This window comes from Polypterus senegalus, chromosome 4 (genome assembly GCF_016835505.1).
Source record: "Polypterus senegalus isolate Bchr_013 chromosome 4, ASM1683550v1, whole genome shotgun sequence".
Classification (NCBI taxonomy): Eukaryota; Metazoa; Chordata; class Cladistia; order Polypteriformes; family Polypteridae; genus Polypterus; species Polypterus senegalus.
Genome location: NC_053157.1, coordinates 244,090,148 through 244,112,217, shown reverse-complemented (window position 1 = coordinate 244,112,217; position 22,070 = coordinate 244,090,148). Strand labels below are relative to the sequence as shown.

The 22,070-nt window shown below is 41.6% G+C and overlaps 1 protein-coding gene across 1 annotated transcript in view; it reads right to left on the bottom strand.

The window, feature by feature from the left end:
* The window catches only part of LOC120528357 (zinc finger protein 184-like), a 700,371-nt gene that overhangs the window by 547,982 nt on the left and 130,319 nt on the right, over positions 1-22,070 (bottom strand). The window lies entirely within an intron of this gene.

Sequence of the window (22,070 nt, the reverse complement as noted above, 5' to 3'; positions counted from 1 at the left end):
CTCCTGACATCTGGAGATGGCATTGCAGTACCTGAGTCAGATCATCCAGACCATGTGACAGTTTCTTACCCCCATACTGTCCAACTCCTTAATGACTGAGCATCTCCCACTACTTGATTTTGAACTGTGAATTGTGAACTTTACACTATTTGCACATTTGAAAACTTTGTAATCAAATGTACACATTGCACTTTATGAGTGATAAACAGTTACTAAATGTTTGATGTACTCTACATTAGTCATCTTCTTATATTTGACCTTTCTAACACAGTAATGTCTCATCTGGTGTTAAGCTGTTACTGATCCAGTTAGAACTGAGCTGCTGGACGTCATGTCACTTTACTGCACACTGTCTTGTCTTTTTGCACTGCATGTTGTATTTGCACTAAGTGGTGTACATTGTCTAGTTGCACTACATGTTGTATATTTGCATGGGGGTCTTAAAGACACACAATTACATCTCAACCTGTACAATGTATTTGGATGGGATGACAATAAAGAAACTTGAACTTGAAAGTGAAATTACTATGTGAGATGACATAGACTTTCATAATAATACCATTTATAATTAAAGGGAACTGCGGTACTCCAGACATCAGGGTGGGACAGGAGTGTCATTGAAATGAGGACAAGGACCACAGCAGAGTTGAGAGGGCAACAGACCCAAAGTGAATGAGAATGTGTAGATTGTGCTCCTTGACTTTTAAACAAGATTCTGACCTGAATCACTGCTGATGTGAAAATGTGACGAGGACGTGAGTTACCATAGAGACAGATGGCTTTATGTGGTTAGACAATGAGAACTGACACAATGGCTGAAGTGAAACAATAAGAGAGAGAGAGAAGAGGACAACAGAGTTTAGGTCAGCATTGAAGAGATCATCATGTGACAGCCTGTCAGTTGACCGAGTGATTAAAGATTTAGACATCAGTCACACATCAGGACACAGATTTGATCAACAAAGAATATAAAATTGTGATCACAAGATGGCTATCACGGTGTGCCAAGTCAAAAAAGAAAACATCAGACAGGAAGAATTAATCTCAATTCTTTATTTATCAAGTTATGTTACAGTGGCACAGACACACAAGCAGCACATTCACATGACTCACTCAGCTCCTTGAGGTTGTTCATCTTGCCCCTACTTCCCCCAACACCCTCTGCTCTCACCATCACCCCTCACTCCTTCTTTACTTTCTCCACTTCCTTTTGCCCCCCGTCAAGCTCCAAGAAGATGTCAGATTTAGAACTCACAGTCTCCACCTGCTGCTCAGGCCTGTAATACAGGTGGTCAACCTGGACATTAATCTGCCTGTTTATACAGACTGACGTCAAGTGACATGCAGGATAGTCAGGGGTCCTGACGAAATTGTGAATTAGGGTTAGATAAAAGTGTTCACAGGTATCACATGTTATTGGTACTTTAAATGTTGACAGTGATGGTGAAGTTAGTCAGCTGACTCAACTCCTTAAGTTTGGGTGACTTTGACAAACCTGAGAGCAGGAAGGAGGAGGTGCAGTTTAATGTCTAATGTGGCATCAAATGCCTCAGTAAAACATCAAACTCCATCAGTGTGCCTGATACCTGAGAGACAAGTGAGTCCTCATCTTCAGATATTCACGGACAAATGACAATTCTGCTCTGTTCAAGTTAAAGTAGTTAGTGTGAACCTCACCTCAATCCAAGCAAATGTCACAGGACCTTAGAAGACGCATCATAGAAATGCATGAAGCTGGAAAAGGCTACACAAGCATTGCTAAAGACCTGGGTGTTCATCAAGCCACAGTAAGAATACAATATCTACAAATGGAGGAAATTCAGGACTGTAGTTACTCTCTAGGAGTGGGCATGAGATAACAATCACTCCAACAGCACAAAAGGCAAACCTGAAAAAAAAGAATTCCAGCAAATCTTTAGTTTGCTGTGGGACACCTGGATGTTTCACAATGATTCCTGGACAATGTTAAATGGACAGATGAGACAAAAGTTGATCTTTTTGGCACAAATGCACAATGCTATATTTGGTGAAAAAGGGCACCACACAGCAACACCAAAGCCTCATTCCAACTGCAACTCAAAGTAGAAGGAGAATCATGGATTGGGCCTGCTTTGATAATTCATGACCTGGACACAACACAAATATTGAGGAAACAATAAATTCAAATGCATATCAGAACATGTAAGGGCAAAAGTCCATGACTCCAAGCTTAAGTGAGGCTGGATGATGCAGCAAGACAATGACCCAAAGCCCACAAGAACATCAACAAAAGAATGGCTGGTAAAGACGTTTGACCAAGCAGGAGTTCTGATCGTAACCCCTATGAGATGCTGCAGCCTAACCTGAGAGCTGTACAACCAGAAATACTGAGGAACTGAAACAGGTTGGTAGGGAAGGATGGCCCATAAGACATCCAAAAATTGTACAGGTCTTATAAGCAAGAAACAGAAATGTTTGGTGGAGGCTGTGGCTGATGAAGGAAGATCGACAAGCTATTAAATAAAAAACAATTAAATAACTAAAACTTGGTCAAATAGTTTTGCCAGTCTCCACTGTGAACGATCACTCAATGTGCCTAACAAAGATATGGAAAGTCCAACATCTGGTATGTTATTAGTTTAGCCAGATTGTGGTTGTCTAGAATTGGGACTTAGGTGATGATCAGATGACATCTTTGTAGGGATTAATGCAGAAATACAAGGAATTCCAAAAGGTTTTCTTACCTTCCCTTGTAAATGTAGTTGTAAATCAACAGTGACCCCTGCTGGTCAGACTGCTATGTGTAGCTCTAATGGGTCACTGCACCACACAATGACACACACACCTCATTGACTACTTAAAGATTAAATCAAACCCAATAATAATGGAGACCCTGACAGTGGGACTCGCCCTGCATTCTCATCCCCAAATTCAGCCACATAAGGCCTTTTCTTCACCCATCCTGTGAAGTTCATTTATGATGTCTTTGTTATTGTGACACACAGAGTACTCAGAATTAGAACTGAACAAACTCCAGGACATGTTGTATCCAAGGCAGCAGTCCAAGCCCCATCCTTTCCTTCTCATTCCTTTATATGTGACTCCTATCCTCAGACTTTCACCATTACACTCCACCTCCCAGTAACAGCGAGTCCCAGTCAGAGCCTCTCTGCACAGAAAATCACAGGATTCTGTCCAATCAGATGAACTTGTTACTATTAGTGTCTGGTCAGCGCAGCTCCTGATTGGTTCTTGTTAATTGTCTGTGTTGTGCTCTGCTCCCAGTCCGTTACACACTCCCAGGTTTCCACACTTGTTTTCTTTTCTCTCCTTTCAGATTTCAGTCCCCTCACACTGGACATCAACCCGGCACACAGAAACCTTTGTCTGAAGAGAACAAGAAGGTAACATGGGAGCTGAAAAAAGCCAAATTTCCTGATCATCCTGACAGATTTGACCTCTGCCCTCAAGTTCTGTGCAAAAAGGCTCTGACTGGGACTTGCTGTTACTGGGAGGTGGAGTGCAGTAGAGACTACGTGATGATTGGAGTCGCATTTAAAGGACTGGGCAGGAAGGGATGCAGCATGGAGTGCCTCCTTTGATTAAACAAGTCCTGGTGTTTGTGGTGGTCTCATTCCCAGTGCTCTATGTATCACAATAACAAGTGGACTATAATCAGTGCCCCCTACTGCCCCAGAATAGGTGTGTATCTGGAATGGGTTTCTGGCTCTCTGTCATATCATTAAGTCTAACACACTATGACCCTTCTGCACACATTCAACACCTCCTTCACTGAGCCCCTCTATCCAGGGTTTTATCTTAGTCTTCACTACAGTGTATCAGTCAGCCATCTGACACCATGTGACCACTGACCAGTACCCTTCACTCATCACTCGATATCCCCACAAGCGCAGGTCCTCTTTGTGTTTTAGTTTGGTGTGAAATTAAATTTACAGAATCTGCACCTCTGTGATTGAATTTGTGGATGAGAATGTGGGGCAAGTGTGGCTGTCAGGGTCTCCATTATTATTGGGTCTGAGTAGCCAATAAGGTGTGTGTGTCATAGTGAAGTACAGTGAGTTCTTAGACCTACAAATACCAGTCTGACCAGCTGGGGTTGTGTCTTTGTCTCCATAAGAACATAATCAATCTCTGTTCTCCTTTTTTATTTATCCCCTCAATTAAACAGAGGGTCTTGATAAGCCTCTCCTGGGGCCTCATGTATAAACAGCACAAAATTGATGTGTACTCCCGTTTCCACGCTCGAATCGCGATGTAAAAAAACTAAACTTGGCATAAAGCCACACACATTTTCACGCTAACTCAATCCCTGGCATATGCAAGTTCTCCACTCGGTTTTGCAAACTGGCGGCACCCAGCGTCAAAGCAGTGTTTTTGTTCCAGTGTGGTTTCCCTTTCTTTTTTAGATGCATATCCCTGACGCGGCTTTATCATATACACTGAAATTAACCGCATATTCTTTATTACTTTAAGGCATCTGATCGTAATTAACCTGTAACAATATAATGGTCCATGGAATGGCCAAATTATTCCAAATACCGTTGCTGCTTTAGCGTTGTTACTCTCACTGCACCTTCTTCTTCTTCTTTCAGCTGCTCCCATTAGGGGTTGCCACAGCAGATCACCTTTTTCCATATTACTCTCATTGCACCATTCAGAATATTTATATCACTGTATCTGAGTGTGGAATCACAGCTCTACAGCAGCTGATCGGAAAGAGAATTATCAGTATACAGCATCAAGCACATGCTGCCTCAGCCATGTGCACAGCCTATTTGAACTTTACCCATACGGCAAATGCTTCAGAGCTTTTCCTGTACGGATCTTGCAGTTCAGAAACAGTTTCATCCCATGAAGTCTAAACACACTTAATCAGTCCATCAAGTGTTCCTGGTAGATCTGTTTGTACTTATAAGTACAATTATCTCACTGTAATCTTGCGATACAATTATAATATTGTACATTCTGAGCCACTGTATAAAGTGCGTATTTACATATGATGACAATATCATTTTTAAGATGAAGTGCAGCAAAATATATTTTTTACATTATACAGATACAATTTTAACATCATTTAAAAAATCTATACCGTTAATAATTAAACATTTGTGAGGACACAGTGTCGCAGCGTTAGCATGTACAGGGATTGTTCCTGCCTCGTGCTGTATTCTTGCTGGAACTGGCATGACACTGGATAAATAGATGGATAGAATAATTATACATGTAATAAGAAAATATTTCAATGTTTCTTAAAAGTTTTGAAGAATCAGAGTTATAAGCTTGCAGATAACTTCTATTACAGAGCTGATTGTGTGGCGATTGGGTATTTGGAGAATGAAAAAGAAGGACAGGAATCAGGGGTTAGTATATTTGAAAGAGACAGTACTGTTGCAATAAATTATTTCATCGAAGGTCACACATGGCACAGCAAGCATCTTGCGGGAGGCATGAAAAATCTCTGGATGGGGTGCTAGTTCGTCACTATCACTGTGCCACCGCATTCTCAAGTTTAATAACATGCTTTAATTCCCATCATCATGAAAATTATATCAAGTATACATCCCAGTATTTAAATCATTCAGAGAGCAGTAATATCATGAATGTAGAACAGTTATTGGTCTGACTGATCAATCTGTCCCCGACCATGATGTCCACCTGACTGAGCAGAGACGCAATTGGGTAGTTTACAAGGGCCACACATGCATCTATGGCCAGATTTGCTCCATCATTTCTATTTATTCTATAGCTGAGGTAGAGGAAAGTGTTGTTGGGGTCCAGGTATTGATCATTTCTGACAAAAGAAAACACAAGTTTTCTTGTGTTTCTTGCACTTTCTGACAAAGCTGTGAGAGGTGGCACTTCAACATAATAACTGTTTTCAATGCTGGCTTGTGTTGCTGCAAGCTGAAATATGTCCAGTTTGGATTTTGCACATTCATCTGACCCCCAGTGTACAAAAGACATGTTTAGAATATGTCACCTGAATTTCGCTTTGGTCGATTTATCATCTTTGCTGACTTTCTTTTTCTTTTGGCAGAGTGTCGACCTTTTTTCCTCTTTGCTTTCCTCCTGGGTGGTGCAGGTGGTCTCAGCAGTGCTAGATGTGGTTGGCATGCGTCTTTTCTTTGAATACCTCTCTTTATAAGAATCATGCCTGAACCTTCTTATTGGGGTGTCACAACTTTATTCATTACAGTGCCTAGCACGTGACTCGTCACATAATTGGCGATGCTTTTCACTGCAGGCTTCACATGAGGTTTAGCAATTTCTTGCTTTTCTGAAGAGAGCTTTAAAAATCCTGCCAATACCTCCACCGTACTGGACAGGCGGACCATGAAACCCTGGTAGACCACTGCCAGCTTGTGTCTTGTAATAACCTTCACAGGTGTGTGGGTCTCAATAGTTTTTTGTTACAATCATGTTTAAAAATTAATACATCTTGCTGGCTGCTACCTTGCCGTACTGGAATGGAACTGGTTTATTCTGATCTTCCTTTATTTCAATTCTTATAGTATTGAAGCTTTGCATGGAGAGGGGTATGTAGTTACAAAAAATATGGTGACATGTGAACCGTCTTCACCTTTTATGTTCGCACATTTCTCGCATGACTCTTTGATTGGCATTACCCACACTCCACTTCATTGGTTTAGATCCTACCTCTCAGGCCGCACTCAGTTCATTCAGCTTCACATCCCAACCCACCATTGTTACATCAGGTGTGACACCGGGGCTCTGTCCTGGGGCCTCTTCTTTTTATTATTTACCTTCTTCCCCTTGTCAATATTTTTTGTGAATATAACATTAATTTTCACTGTTATGCTGATGACACCCAGCTCTACCTTGCTAGTAAACCCACCTCTTCCTTTCCACCACCTTCACTTATTGACTGCATTGCTGAAATTAAATCCTGGTTTTCTTTGAATTTTCTTAAATTAAACAGTGACAAAACGGAGGTTCTCCTCATTGGTTCAAAATCTTCATTATCCAAAGCCAATAATCTGTCTGTTATTATTGATAACTCTGTTGTTTCCCCATCACCTCAGGTCAAGAGTCTGGGTGTCATCCTCAACAATACTCTGTCTTTCTAATCTCACATTAATAACATCACCCACCTACTATTTCCCACCTATTTCCACCTATGTAATATTAATCGCATCTACCCCTCCCTCACTTGCCATGCCACTGCCATTCCTGTTCACAGTCTTGTTACTTCTCGGCTGGACTATTGCAATTCACTCCTCTTTGGTCTCTCTAATAAATCTCTTGATAAGCTTCAGCTAGTCCAGAATTCAACAGCACGCATCATTACCTGAACCTCAACTATTTACCATATTACTCCGGTCTTGCAGCAGCTTCATTGGCTCCCGATAAAGTTTTGAATTGATTTTAAGATTCTGCTATTAACATTTAAGGCCATTCAAAACCTTGCCCCTCCATATCTGTCTGACCTTGTTCATGTTGCTATTCCTTCTCCATCCATCTGACCGTCCCTCTCGTCCATCTAACCACCATGGGGAGCAAAGCATTCAGCTGTTCTGCTCCCAAGCTCTGGAATTCATTACCTACCGAGCTTAGAAATATCAATTCATATTCATCCTTCCAATGTAAACTTAAAACACATTTGTTTAAATTGGCTTTTTCATTTTCTTTATGATTACAGTGGTTTTGTTTGGTTTTAATTTTTATATTTTCTGATGTTTTTAGTTGTTTATAATTGTGCCTTTTAATTATTTATTTATTGTTTGTTCGGTGTTCTTGAGTTCTCAGAAAGGCGCCTTCTATAAATAAAATGTATTATTATAATTATATGAGACAGGATGCAGGCAGAATACCTTAGGCTGTCAACAGGAAACCACATTTTGTTTGCTGAATGAGGACGGAAGCTGCCACCAACGTCTGTGCTGATAAAGGAAGAAACTGAAAATGGCAAAGCACACGCGCTATGCTGGCAATCAGTGTGATCTGTTTGTAGGACAAATGTGTGTGTTTCTCCTGACCATGCTATGTTATAATCTGATGAGGATTCTTTTGCCCTGTGTTCGGCTAGCAACTGGAAGCCACCATTGATGATAAGAAACTTTGTATGAACTAATCAAATCTTCTAACTTTTCCTTGTGTATAAAGACCTGAATTAGCAGAAATGCTGTGTGCATCTTGTTACAGCGTCCTGTAATAGCAATGCTCCCCCATCAAAGAGAAGAAATCGTATGTGATATAAACTTCCTCCTCCCTGCTTTCTCTTAGAGGTTCTGGGTCACCCAGGGGGTGATGGTCATCACTGCCACACCAGTTACCACACACACCATGCAGATACAGGAATCATCAGTTTTACAGAATATCTCCAGACTTTTCTGATGTTTCTCACAGAGTTTCTCCTTCAGATTTCTATCAGGATCAACCAGCTTGTAGTGCTTCAGAGCGTCTCCTTCATAGTGAGGCTGCAGGCGAGTCTGACAGTAGGAGGCCATGCAGGTTAGACAGGACTTCACCGCTCTGAACTTCTTACCAGTGCACACTCCACATCTCCAGGGCCGGCATAATTCTGTGATGGATGAGGACTGAGTTTCGTCTTCTTTAATTTCTTGATGACTTCATTCAGCAGAGTGTTTCTGTTCAGCTTAGGCCTTGTGGTGAAGATGTGTCTGCACTGGGGACAGCTGTGCTCTTGGCTCTGATCCCAGCAGTCTGTGAGGCACTTCAGGCAGAAATTATGACCACAGGCATGGTGACGGGGTCAGTCAGGGTGTCCAGACACACCGAGCAGGTGAACTTGTCCTGTGATACAAACAGTGGGGCTTCAGCCATCGTCAGTCTGAGGAGTGGCAGGCAGAGAGAATCAGTCAGACAAACAAGAAAGTGACTTGTGAAGAAACCAAAGTGAAAGTTCTACTTTCCACTAACCACTACTTTGATTAAAATGGCCACATATTCTTCATACTTAACTCAATATGCATGTTCTGTATATCAAAATGAAGGGCAGACATTTCTCTTTCTCATATTTACATCTGGATAAGAAATTGTTTTGTATATAAATGACAGAACAGTAAGTTGCAAATTTCAATCATGTTTTAACCAACAAATACACTGTGAATGAAATTCTTTTTAGTCTAGATTTGATAAATAAACATAATAAATGAGATGAACAATGTATTGTAATGACCAACAGGATGGCAGCAGTGAGGGACTCTGAACTGGAAGTTTTATTTTGAAGCAACAAAACAGCACTCCAGTTACGCCCCAAACTTTCCTGTTGTTTTTGCCCACTCGTACTTCTTCCCAAAAGTCCTTTCTTGCGCCTGCTCCTAATTAATTCCCGCTGCACTCAGCCTCCCCTTCTTTCATTTTCCTGAAAGTTCCCCAAGGAGCCTTCCCTTCTCTTGCACATCTCACCATTCTCTATCTTGTCCCTGGACCCACCAACCCACCTCAGCAGCCAATCAGCTGCTACGCTGCTCACCCCTCAGCTCCTCGTCCCTGGAATAATACAAATCTTCATAACCGCCGGGCAGGTATGTTCACCGCGTTGATCTTTTAGGAGCTGAAACAGATGGGGAGGAGATTCAGGACTCTGCAACATCTAGAAGATCATCAGGGGTCTGACGGTTCTGGACAACACTGGAATGACACCCTGGGGAGATGCTTCATCTATTGGTTTGACCGACTGTGGCTCTCAACCTCGGTACGAAGCTAAGCAGTCCTGATGGAGAAAAACCCTTTTCCCACAGTGCAGCAATTTGCACCCACCACACACCAAAATCTCACACGTACCCACCCAAGAAATGTCCAGCTTAAGGGATTTGCCTTTCCTTCTTTCAGGGCTCTAAACACACATGTGATCCGCATTCTCAAAGGGCTGCTCCTTGTGGTAGAAATTTAACATCTTATTAAAGAAAGAAACATCCTCTGACAGGACAAATTAGTAATCAGGGAGCAGAAAAACATTTAATTGCTCCTCAGCAAAGTGCCTTAGAGGGAGCATTCATCAAAAGCAGTCTGTCACAGCCTGGTCAGAATGGTCAGAGAAACAAAGGAGAGTCACGTGTGCTTTGTGCTGACGTGTGCTTTGCAAACGCTAGAGTCTGTTGAGAGTGTTGGTTTGTTCTGTGGTGTGAGATTTACATTAAAAAAAATACATTTTGCTCTTAAAAACTTGGGTTTTGGTTGCCTCTAAGGAACCGTGTGGGAATTTTAAAGCTTTTTCCCTTTAGAAGGGTTTTTTTTTGCTTTTTTCGCCCGCACAAGAGCAAAAGTAGCTGGGTGTTTGGAAGTGCGCTTGGAAAAGTTATTTGTACTTGTTCTTTTTCTTTTTTTTTCTTTTTCTTGTTATCTGTATTTGAATTAGCATCGAGGCGGCAGGGTAGAAAGCAGCAGTAACTGATATCGGCATTTGTAAATAAATAACCGCGTCGTCGTAACAGCGATTCCTTAGTTTAAAGGAAAAGAAAAAAAGGCCGCGGCTGACTTCAAAGCAGTAAAAGGTGGAAACTCAGTAGTGCGCAGGTAAGCGGCCTGCGTTAAGACACCGATCAGGCACAAGGAGCAGTAGGAGCAAATAAGGTAGTAAAGTTTTATTTATTTGTTTATTTTAGATTAAACAGTCCTTAGCCGTCCAGAGGCAGAACAGTTAAGTGGGCGACAGCGTATTGGTTCATTAATACGGGGGAATACAAACAGTGCGAGTGAAGAGCTTATAAGTAAGAAGAGCGCAAAGCTAGAAGAGACAGAGAAAAGTAAAGTTAACCTCATAGAAAGGCAGGCAGCTGAGAGGGAGAACAGTACAGGAGCTTAAGGGGGAAAAGGTGTAAAATATCTGTAGCAGATCTTAGTGTTACCATTTAAGTTAAGGAGCAGCTGAAAGAAGAAGAAATTTAATTTTAAGAAAAAAAAAATATATAGTTAAGGCAGCTTAGTAATCCCAAATCAAATTTTAATAATGAGGCCAGTGCAATGCAAGTCCTGTTGGATGTTGGACTTTTTAGATGATGGTTTGGAAGAGCCAGTTGTCTATGAGGGCTACATCTGCAAGAGATGCCAGCTGATCCAGCACCTCGAGCTCAGGGTCGCTGAACTGGAGGAGGAGTTGGCTGACCTGCGTTGTAATAGAGAATTGGCGGACTTGGCCCAGGTGTCCTTTAGAGAGATAGTGTGCACCCCTAAGGTGGCGCGGAGGAGATTCCAGACCAGACAGGTAGGAATAGGTGGGTCACGGTCGCAAGGCGTAAGGTAAAGGGTGCACACTGTCCGGGCATCAACCCCAGAATTAGAAGTGTCTAACCGTTATCATGTCCTGGCGGAGCTGGACGGTGACTCTGATAATTCTGAGGTGGTAGGCAGGGTTGAGGAGCCCCAACGGGCCACCTCAAAACCAGTTCCCAAAAAGAGAGGTAGTGATAGTTGGGGACTCAATCATTAGGGGATTGAAGCGCAGGTGTGCTCCAGAGAGAGAGTCTCGACGGTGTGTTGCCTTCCGGGAGCACAGGTGGGAGACCTCCTGGAAGGGTGGATAGGCTCTTGGCCAGAGCGGGTGGATCCAGTTGTCATTGTCCACGTTGGAACAAATGACATACATAAGGGTAGTCTGTCAGTTCTGCGATCCAAATTCAAAGAGTTAGGTACCAAGCTGAGGAGCAGAACTGACAAGGTAGTCTTCTCCAAGTTCTGCCTGTGCCACGCGCCAGTCCAGGTAAGATTGAGGAGATTAGAAGGCTTAACGCGTGGCTCAAATCTTGGTGCAGGGTAGAAGGGTATAGGTTTATGGGGCATTGGGCCTCCTTTTGGAACAGATGGGACCTGTTCCCGTGGACGGGTTACATCTGAACCGGAGGGGCACCAATGTATTGGGGAGGCGTATGTGTAGGCTAGTCGAGGATTGTTTAAACTAGGGGATGGGGGGGCAGGGGGTTTAGGACAGGGCAGATTTAGATCTATACATGGAAGAACAAACAATGGTGTAGAAATAAAATGCATAGTAATGTAAATTTTAAGCAAACACGTAAAGATAGAAGGATTAACACATTAAAAATAGCTTGCCTTAATGCTAGAAGTATCAAAAATAAGGTAAGTGAGTTGGAGTTGTATGTAGCAGAGCACAATTATGATATTATAGCAATAACGGAAACCTGGCTAAATAACAAAGATGGGGATGAGTGTAACATAGAGGGATACACATTTTTAGGAAGGATAGACAGAACAGAAAAGGAGGTGGGGTTGCTGTTTATGCCAAACAGGAATTAAATGTAAGTCATCTTCAGTTGGATGATGAGCCCCATCTTAGTGAGGACATGTGGCTTCGCCTGGAAAATATTAGGGAAAAGGTCTCATTTTAGGAGTGTGTTATAGACCACCCAATTCAGACAGTAATTTCAACACACATCTTTTAGTAATATCAAAAGGCAAGTTTACAGGGGATATTATAGTCATGGGGGACTTTAATTATCCAAATATTAACTGGGATAACCTTACAGATGGAGGAGCACAAGAGCAGGAGTTTTTAGAAGTAATCGCGACTGTTTTTAACACAGCATGTTAAAGCACCAACAAGGGGTGAAGCCTATCTGGATTTAGTATTCTGTAATAATCAGGATAGAATTGAGGGTGTAGAGGTGATTGAACCACTAGGGTCAAGTGACCATAATGTAATACAATTCTCAGTATTTTGTAAGAGTACAGATGCAAAGACTAAAATTGTTAAGTTGAACTTTAGTAGGGCTAATTTTGAGCAGATGCGACAAAGTCTAAGTAGGATAGACTGGGATAAGCTTTTAAATGTGGAGACAGTCGAGGAGCAGTGGAACAGGTTTAAAATGTTTTACATGTAATGCAGGACAGATACATACCTAAATTTGGAAGTAATAGGAAACTAAAAAATCTCCACGATGGATTAATAAAGATTTAAAAAGAAGTTGCAAAGGAAAAACTGCTGTATAAGGCATATAAGACTAATGACTGCAAAGAGAACCGTGAGCGTATGAGAACATGAGGGCAACCATTAAGAAGGATATCAGAGAGGCTAAAAGACAGTTGGAGAGGAATATAGCAGATAAGGAAAGAAGACCCCAAGAGATTCTTTCAGTATTTTAGTAGTAAAAGAACAGTTAAGGAGGAGGTCAAGTTCATCAGGAATAGTAAAGGGAATTAAAAGATACAGACAATGAAATAGCAGATGCCCTAAACTTACATTTTTCTGAGGTGTTTACAAGTGAGCAAGTGGATAACCTGCCAGAGGTAAACACAACTACTAAGGAGGTACTGAGGGATTTGGAAATTGTAGAGGGAGAAGTGCTGCTCAGATTAAATAAGATGAAATCAAACAAATCACCAGGCCCAGATAATATTTATCCTCGTGTTCTTAAGGAGGCTAGTGAGTACATATATAAACCCTTGACACATATTTTTAGGAAGTCACTGTGCACTGGAGAGATTCCAAAGGACTGGAAAATGGCAAATATCATCCCATTATATAAAAAGGGTGACAGGGCAGATCCAAGCAACTATAGGCCAGTAAGCTTAACAAGCATCACAGGAAAATTAATGGAAGGAATTATTAAGGATAAGATTGAGCAACACATGACAAGGACAGGAGTTATTCTGAACAGTCAGCATGGGTTCAGAAGGGGAGGTCGTGTTTTACTAACATGTTGGAATTCTATGAGGAGGCAACAAAAGGATACGATCAAAGTGGAGCTTATGATATTATTTATCTGGACTTTCAGAAAGCATTTGATAAGGTGCCACATGAGAGGTTGGGCATCAAGTTAAAAGAAGTGGGAATTCAGGGTGATGTTTTTAGATGGGTGCAGAATTGGCTCAGACACAGGAAGCAGAGGGTGATGGTGCGAGGAACCTCATCAGAACTGGCGATGTTAAGAGTGGTGTTCCACAGGGGTCAGTGCTAGGGCGCTGCTATTTTTAATATATATAAATGATTTAGATAGGAATATAAGTAACAAGCTGGTTAAGTTTGCAGATGATACCAAGATAGGTGGATTAGCAGATAATTTGGAATCCGTTATATCATTACAGAAGGACTTGGATAGCATACAGGCTTGGGCAGATTTGTGGCAGATGAAATTTAATGTCAGTAAATGTAAAGTATTACACATAGGAAGTAAAAATATTAGGTTTGAATACACAATGGGCGGTCGAAAAATCGAGAGTACACCTTATGAGAAGGATTTAGGAGTCATAGTGGACTCCAAGCTATCAACTTCCAAACAGTGTTCAGAAGCCATTAAGAAGGCTAACAGAATGTTAGGTTATATAGCACGATCTGTGGAGTACAAGTCCAAGGAGGTTATGCTCAACCTTTATAATGCACTGGTGAGGCCTCATCTTGAGTACTGTGTGCAGTTTTGGTCTCCAGGCTACAAAAAGGACATAGCAGCACTAGAAAAGGTCCAGAGAAGAGCGACTAGGCTGATTCCAGGTCTACAGGGGTTGAATTATGAGGAAAGATTAAAAGAGCTGAGCCTTTACAGTTTAAGCAAAAGAAGATTAAGAGGTGACATGATTGAAGTGTTTAAAATTATGAAGGGAATTAGTACAGTGGATCGAGACTGTTATTTTAAAATGAGCTCATCAAGAACACGGGACACAGTTGGAAACTTGTTAAGGGTAAATTTCGCACAAACATTAGGAAGTTTTTCTTTACACAAAGAACGATAGACACTTGGAATAAGTTACCAAGTAGTGTGGTAGACAGTAAGATGTTAGGGACTTTCAAAACTCGACTTGATGTTTTCTTGGAGGAAGCAAGTGGATAGGACTGGCGAGCTTTGTTGGGCTGAATGGCCTGTTCTCGTCTAGATTGTTCTAATTGTTCTAATTGTTCTAATATTCATTTTATAAACTATTGAATTTACATAGGGTGGCACGGTGGCAAAGTGGTACTGCTGCCACTTCCTGGGTCCTCCCTGCATGGAGTTTGCATGCTCTCCCCGTGTCTGCATGGGTTTCTTCCAGGTGCTTCGGTTTCCTCCCACAGTCCAAAGACATGCAGTTTAGGTGCCTAGGAAATCCTTGGTGTGTACCCTGAGGTGGGCTGGTGCCCTGCCTTGTGCCCTATGCTGGCTGGGATCGGCTCCAGAGGACCCACGTGACCCTGTCTTAGGATATAGCAGGTTGGGTAATGACTGACTGAATTTACATACAGTGTCGATCACTGCCTACATTTTACTCTCATTGGTTCGTTGGTTTACACCCAAATGATTTCTATCAAATTAAATTCTGTTATGTTATATTCTGGTTCTTCTTCTACCTTTTGAGTTGAGCTACCACCCTTGACCTGTCTACGTATATAACAACTGCCCATTCTGGTTGTTTTACAGGACATCTGCTCATTTCTTAGTCATCTCTTATTCATCCTTCAGTACATTTTGTTGTTCTCTTGTCCTTTAACTGGTTTCCTGATATGCCTACAAGTTTCTGACATTTATTAACCCTTTATGCTATTTTTTTTAAGATGAAAGCTATATTACCCTAAAGTTATTCTTCCATACTCCGCACTCGGATGTCATAATGTGTCTTCTGTATCAGACCAGACTCTTGTAAACACTCACTAGCAGAATTATGTGCAGCTTCCAACCCGTCATTCAGCTGTCTGCCATACTCCGGGCCAGGGGTGTGTGGATGCATTTTTAGGGGAAAGGCCCATAATGGATGGACACAAATAACAGAATTTTTCAAGAGAACTTGTTTCAGTCTGCTATGAAAGCTCAGGAGAAGATTCATCTTTCAACATGATAATGACCCCAAGCATTAGGCCAATGTGACACTGGGAAAGCTCAAAAACAGAAAGGTGAATGTTTTGGAGTGGCCAAGTCGAATCCCTGAGCTTAACCCTGTGGAGAATCTGTGGCACTATTTGAGAACTGCTGTTCAGAGGTGTCATCTCACCAACATAGAGGGTCTCTAGAAATCCTGCCAAGAAGAATCACACCTGAGCAATGTGCAGAACTGGGGCCTACTTACATATCCCAAAAGAATGAAGGCTGTTATGGCAGCAAAAGGGCTCTGGACAAGGTAGGAATGTGTTGGGCTTGAATACTTAATGCAAACACCAACTTTGGAGTTTTTCTTCTTCAGTTAAATATCTACAGAAAATGGTTTATTTAGACTTTAGAAATATGTTGTTACAACACAAGAGTTCACCTGAGTGAATAAACATGAGGAAAAATCTTTTGTCATACAGAAAATTAGGATGACTTTTAAAGTGATTGAATACTTTTTCATGTCACTGTATATTTGTGAAAGGACTTGGTGGTTATTACAAACCGGATTCCAAAAAAGTTGGGACACTAAACAAATTGTGAATAAAAACTGAATGCAATGATGTGGAGATGGCAAATGTCAATATTTTATTTGTAATAGAACGTAGATGACAGATCAAATGTTTAATCCGAGTAAATGTGTCATTTTAAAGGAAAAATATGTTGATTCAAAATTTCACGGTGTCAACAAATCCCAAAAAAGATGGGACAAGTAGCAATAAGAGGCTGGAAAAAGTAAATTTGAGCATAACGAAGAGCTGCAAGACCAATAAACACTAATTAGGTCAATTGGCAACATGATTGGGTATAAAAAGAGCTTCTCAGAGTGGCAGTGTCTCTCAGAAGCCAAGATGGGTAGAGGATCACCGATTCCCACAATGTTGCGCAGAAAGATAGTGGAGCAATATCAGAAAGGTGTTACCCAGCGAAAAATTGCAAAGATTTTACATCTATCATCATCAACTGTGCATAACATCATCCGAAGATTCAGAGAATCTGGAACAATCTCTGTGCGTAAGGGTCAAGGCCGTAAAACCATACTGGATGCCCGTGATCTACGGGCCCTTAAACGACACTGCACCACAAACAGGAATGCTACTGTAAAGGAAATCACAGAATGGGCTCAGGAATACTTCCAGAAACCATTGTCAGTGAACACAATCCACCGTGCCATCTGCCGTTGCCAGCTGAAACTCTACAGTGCAAAGAAGAAGCCATTTCTAAGCAAGATCCACAAGCTCAGGCGTTGTCACTGAGCCAGGGATCATTTAAAACGGAGTGTGGCAAAATGGAAGAATGTTCTGTGGTCAGACGAGTCACGATTCGAAGTTCTTTTGGGAAATCTGGGACGCCATGTCATGCGGACCAAAGAGGACAAGGACAACCCAAGTTGTTATCAACGCTCAGTTCAGAAGCCTGCATCTCTGATGGTATGGAGTTGCATGAGTGCATGTGGCATGGGCAGCTTGCATGTCTGGAAAGGCACCATCAATGCAGAAAAATATATTCAGGTTCTAGAACAACATATGCTCCCATCCAGACGTCATCTCTTTCAGGGAAGACCCTGCATTTTTCAACAAGATAATGCCAGACCACATTCTGCATCAATCACAACATCATGGCTGCGTAGGAGAAGGATCCGGGTACTGAAATGGCCAGTCTGCAGTCCAGATCTTTCACCTATAGAGAACATTTGGCGCATCATAAAGAGGAAGGTGCGACAAAGAAGTCCCAAGACGATTGAACAGTTAGAGGCCTGTATTAGACAAGAATGGGAGAGCATTCCTATTTCTAAACTTGAGAAACTGGTCTCCTCGGTCCCCAGACGTCTGTTGAGTGTTGTAAGAAGAAGGAGAGATGCCACACAGTGGAGAAAATGGCCGTGTCCCAACTTTTTTGGGATTTGTTGACACCATGAAATTCTGAATCAACATATTTTTCCCTTAAAATGATACATTTTCTCAGTTTAAACTTTTGTTCCGTGATTTATGTTCTGTTCTGAATAAAATATTAGAAGTTGGCACCTCCACATCATTGCATTCAGTTTTTATTCATGATATGTATAGTGTCCCAACTTTTTTGGAATCCGGTTTGTATTTTAACCATATTTTCCCTTAATTCTGAAATGATCAGGGAGCTGAGGTTAGGTGCACATTCTGCTGGCTTTTTATTCAGTCCTACCTACTGCTTTATCTTGGTAGAGTAACATATATTGCTCTACTGTCCCCTATTGTATTATTAATATCTAGCCTTAGAATGCCTAATCTCACAGACTTACCACCGTATATAACTTATCCCCACCTTCCCTTCTATATCTATAACCTCAGGCAATTAGATGTAGTAAAAAGACAAGCAGGAGTTACATTACACATAAAATAATGTATTACTGATAATATTCATAAATAATAACAAAATGCAAAGTACATTTGAATATTGGCAACCATACAACCTGATAAAATGGTGATGTGTAACTCAGGTGGCACACAGACTTGTAGTTACTTAATGTCTCTAGTTAAGGCATCATTGGTGCTCAGCTTTTAGCCACATGTCTGTTCAATATGGCTGAAGTTGTGCCCTTGATTGTGCTGTCTTCAGTTCATGGTGTGATGGTCTTCTTCATCAGATCAGTAAGAGAAAGATACTTCTACACTCACCTAAAGGATTATTAGGAACACCTGTTCAATTTCTCATTCATGCAATTATCTAATCAACCAATCACATGGCAGTTGCTTCAATGCATTTAGGGGTGTGGTCCTGGTCAAGACAATCTCCTGAACTCCAAACTGAATGTCAGAATGGGAAAGAAAGGTGATTTAAGCAATTTTGAGCGTGGCATGGTTGTTGGTGCCAGACAGGCCGGTCTGAGTATTTCACAATCTGCTCAGTTACTGGGATTTTCACGCACAACCATTTCTAGGGTTTACAAAGAATGGTGTGAAAAGGGAAGAACATCCAGTATGCGGCAGTCCTATGGGCAAAAATGCCTTGTTGATGCTAGAGGTCAGAGGAGAATGGGCCAACTGATTCAAGCTGATAGAAGAGCAACTTTGACTGAAATAACCACTCGTTACAACCGAGGTATGCAGCAAAGCATTTGTGAAGCCACAACACGCACAACCTTGAGGCAGATGGGCTACAACAGCAGAAGACCCCACCGGGTACCACTCATCTCCACTACAAATAGGAAAAAGAGGCTACAATTTGCACGAGCTCACCAAAATTGGACAGTTGAAGACTGGAAAAATGTTGCCTGGTCTGATGAGTCTCGATTTCTGTTGAGACATTCAAATGGTAGAGTCAGAATTTGGCGTACACAGAATGAGATCATGGATCCATCATGCCTTGTTACCACTGTGCAGGCTGGTGGTGGTGGTGTAATGGTGTGGGGGATGTTTTCTTGGCACACTTTAGGCCCCTTAGTGCCAATTGGGGATCGTTTAAATGCCACGGGCTACCTCAGCATTGTTTCTGACCATGTCCATCCCTTCATGACCACCATGTACCCATCCTCTGATGGCTACTTCCAGCAGGATAATGCACCATGTCACAAAGCTCGAATCATTTCAAATTGGTTTCTTGAACATGACAATGAGTTCACTGTACTAAAATGGCCCCACAGTCACCAGATCTCAACCCAATAGAGCATCTTTGGGATGTGGTGGAACGGGAGCTTCGTGCCCTGGATGTGCATCCCACAAATCTCCATCAACTGCAAGATGCTATCCTATCAATAAGGGCCAACATTTCTAAAGAATGCTTTCAGCACCTTGTTGAATCAATGCCACGTAGAATTAAGGCAGTTCTGAAGGCGAAAGCGGGTCAAACACCGTATTAGTATGGTGGTCCTAATAATCCTTTAGGTGAGTGTACATCATCACAGGTTAGCAAGAGAGATGTTTCTTCATCATATGTTGGTTAGAGAGAGAGAGAGAGAATGTGGTTGAGCAAGCAAATTTATAGGTTTTCTATCCAACTCCCTACAGCCAATAGGATATCATGGTACTTAAAGGCCTCTGAGACTAGCCAATTCCAAACAGCCATACCTCAGACCAATGGGGGAAATAGAACATCTTATCTCCTGCCCCCCAAGACCATATATTAAGCTAACCTGGCTTTGTGTGGGGGATGGGAGAAAAGACTTTAGCAAAAAAATGCTCATCAAACTGGTTTAAGACCCATCCCCCAAATCCTGTCGTAAAATTACAAAGAAAAGTCATAAACTGCGGGGGGCAAACACGAATGCCTCTCACCAAAGTAACACTAAATTACATTGCCTCACCTAGATTACAAATAAAGACATACAAAACATTTATTAAGTTATATGCAAAATCTCACATTACAACACAGTATGTGCTTGCAGTCAGCTACATACTCACACAGGTTTTGCACACCAGCTTCTTATTCTATTTTAACAGCATGTACATTAATCAGCATGATTACAAACTGATCCATTGTTTGAAAAAAATAAATACTCCACATTTTGGTTCTGCACAGGTCAAAAATGTTAAACATAACTTTAATTTAACAAAGGAACGTGTCTTGTCACAAAACTCTAAAAGTTAAGGTGGCCCAATGTGATTTAACACTTTACTGTGCCCAAAAAATATTGGATAATATATTGCAGTGGAAATACGCAGGCACTCGTACCAGGCAGGGCAAAACTCGGCTGCATCTTAAAAAACGCATATACCTTGTCATAAAACTGTGAAAGGTAAGGTGGCCCAATATTATGTAACTCACCCATACAGTATGGGCCATACTGGTCCTAAATGTGGAATATTTAGCATTTCAAAGAATGGACACAATTGATTATATTATTTTATATCATATACATGTTGTAGATGTGCAAGCAGTGGGGCATTGCAGTTAGGGCTTTGTCCTCTAAACCCTGAATTTGTCCGTTCAAGTCCTGATAGTGACACTGTGTGACCATGAGCATGTTACTTCACCTGTCTAGGCGGCACTGTGCCTGATCGCTGGGAATAAGAAATGTAACCAGTAGTAGATGACACATCTCTCACTATAATACTCTCATAAATATCCATTCTTTGCCTCATGCAATGTTTTCATGCAACACTGAACATACAGTATGTCATATAGTATACATCTATATAGAATTGTTTTCGTCTTCATTATATATACATACATACATGCATACATTAAAAAAATACATTATATACCACCCTGCTGAAAATAGTAGTGGTGCAGCGATAGCGTTACCGCTTCATAATAAAGCATACGTGGGTTTGGGTCCCATGTCCACCCACTGTGAATTGTGACCCAAAAGAGTCTGTTTTTCTTTGTTTTTCATCCATCCATCCATTTTCCAACCCGCTGAATCCGAACACAGGGTCACGGGGGTCTGCTGGAGCCAATCCAAGCCAACACAGGGCAGGAACCAAACCTGGGCAGGGTGCCAGCCCACCGCAGGACACACACAAACACACCCACACACCAAGCACACACTAGGGCCAATTTAGAATCGTCAATGCACCTAACCGGCATGTCTTTGGACTGTGGGAGGAAACCCACGCAGACACGGGGAGAACATGCAAACTCCACGCAGGGAGGACCCGGGAGGCGAACCCAGGTCTCCTAACTGCGAGGCAGCAGCTTCGCCACCGTGCCGCCCTTTTTTTCATTAAACAGCAAATTCCAACGTGGACCGAAAGCGAGCAAGTCGAGAACATTAGTAAAGATATATCAAATGGAAATGTGCATCTTGTTTTATGTCTATAACAAAAAAAATATATTTGAGTAACGATTTCAACTGTTTTTGTAGTTGTTGATGGCGGGTGTGTCGGTGACTGATCTGCGCCGTGTCTCTCAGCCTCTCTGATGTGCTCCGGATTGACACCTTTGAATGTTTGGTGCAGCAGAGCGAATTCAACCTGATCTACCACAGTGGCTTTGTTATCACCTTATTCCAGCTTTTCTCAACATTTAAGTATTTGCGACCCGAGTTTTTAATCGCGCCCCCCCCCACCCCAACATTTTTTGAAATGTAGATGCATATTTTATTATACCTACTTAACTTTTATCGACATGTATCTAACTCTATATTTATTTTTCTAGTATCGGAATGTAGTTTAAGTTCATTTGTTTTAGTTCCAACAGATGTTTTTCTTTTTTTTTTCATATTTTTGATTCTTGTTTTCTTTTTTTCACATCTTCACGCCCCCCTTTTTGTTACTTCGCGCCCCACAGGTTGAGAACCACTGCCTTATTCAATGGACGGGTTCATGGACGTCAAAATGGCAATGAATAGAAATGGATTAATGTAAATACGTGAGCTGCCATCCG